General features: G+C 33.7%; 1 protein-coding gene across 1 annotated transcript in view; it reads left to right on the top strand.

Moving 5' to 3' along the window:
- The window catches only part of LOC110441412 (beta-ureidopropionase-like), a gene marked incomplete at its 5' end in the record, with an annotated part of 79,140 nt that extends 77,991 nt beyond the window's left edge, over nt 1-1,149 (top strand). Inside the window, one exon of the mRNA XM_021484535.1 lies at nt 562-1,149. The remainder of the gene's footprint in view (nt 1-561) is intronic.
- Nucleotides 1,150-1,733: the final 584 nt, after the last annotated feature.

Raw genomic sequence — 1,733 nt, 5'->3', positions numbered from 1 at the left:
TCTAGTTATCTTTATATCATGTCAGTATTTAAGGAGACAGATCCATCTTTTCTGTACGAAACTGTCACAGTAATCAAGCTGCCACTAATTTAGTTGTTTTGTAAAATGTTCTTATTTAAAGGTGCTCGTTGGCCAAAACAGCTGCTATCAGGCGATATTTTTTCTAACATATAAAAATATGTGATTATTCAACTAACTGTTTCAAAACAGCTAGTGTGTTAGGGGATAGATAGATACTTATTTCGGTACAAAAATGTCCTTGCAATGAGCTTATCCAGTTAGGTGACAACTGGAGACACAACTGAATTATCCTCAGAAAACATAGTTAGTGATTTATCATGGCTCTTCTGTACTACGGTATAAACCCTATTAATAAAGTGAGAAAATCAGTATTAAATCTTTACTGGAATGTCAGTGATGTAACAAGTAGAACAAATTACTTAAATGACAACTTCCTTGTCCTTACCAAAATATACTGTCACATAATGTGTAGTAATCTATAATTTTGTAAGTTTGTTTGACAAAATAAAGATATTCAGTTGCTTGTACTTGTTTTTGCAGGCCACAGTCCAAGGGAGATAATCAGGAATCTCAAACAGCACCAGAGGCAACATTGTATATGTACAAGCTTAACACGGACTATAACTGAAAATAGTATACGTAGACGGAGATTAATTTGTATTCCACTTTGTTAATTAGAATTTAAGGACTTTTGTTTAAGAATAGATATTTTGTACAAGTGTTTGCTAGGAAATTGATTGACTTTTTGTTGATTCAACGTTTGCATCCAATCATTCGTTATTAATCTATTTTACCAGTTGTATTTTAGCTACATTTTGTTTGTGTCAAATAAGTATGTTTGATAAGTTATTTAAAAGTCATTTTACTTTGGGAAAAAGTTTTCCTATGTACAGTAATGGCATTAGATTATGTTTGGGGCGGTAGAATAAATATAGGTTACCTACATATTGGTCTTGCCTTTCATACCTTGCTGAAAAATATATTTAATACAGAACTGAAGTTGTTTCTATTGTGATAAAATACTTAAAGCAAAGCTGGTGTATGACTAGCCTTAAAATTTCAGTTTTAAAAAAAACAATAATTTCATATTAAAATGTCGACTCATTAAGGATGTACTCTTCTGAGGTTTCAATCACGTTCAAGTCTCGTTTTGATCTGGTGTAATGGGTTTTTGTAATATTTAACAACTTATGATCAAGTTTATTAGCAAACAAGCATCTGAAAAATATGTCAAAAAACTAGATGCCTGTTGTTTGTAGAACTTTTTTTAAAAGAATTTTAAAAAAGTACCAATTTGGCGGCCATTTTGAAAATGTGTATTAATGTGTATTTCTTGTGCTTCAAAAAGGGCCAAAATTTCACCTTTTCTGGCACTAGATTGATCACTTAAATTGTCATTGTGTCGCCATTTTTAGCTCACCTGGCACGAAGTGCCAAGTGAGCTTATGCCGTGGCGCGGCGCCGTCGTCCGTCCGTCGTCCGGCGTCCGGCTTCAATATTTTACTTTAAACGACTTCTTCTTAATAACCGAAAGGCCTAGGGTGTCGATATTTGGCGAGAAGCAAACTTGGATGAAGGGCTACAAAGTTTGTTAAAATTAATGACCTTCACCTATTTTCAAGGTCACAGGGGTCAAATATGTCAAAAACTTTAAACATCTTCTTCTCAATAACCAAAATGCCCAGGGAGTTGATATTTGGCCAGTAGCATGC

The sequence above is a fragment of the Mizuhopecten yessoensis genome, unplaced genomic scaffold, assembly GCF_002113885.1.
Source record: "Mizuhopecten yessoensis strain PY_sf001 unplaced genomic scaffold, ASM211388v2 scaffold1855, whole genome shotgun sequence".
Taxonomy (NCBI): domain Eukaryota; kingdom Metazoa; phylum Mollusca; class Bivalvia; order Pectinida; family Pectinidae; genus Mizuhopecten; species Mizuhopecten yessoensis.
This window is presented reverse-complemented; position numbering and strand designations above follow the sequence as displayed.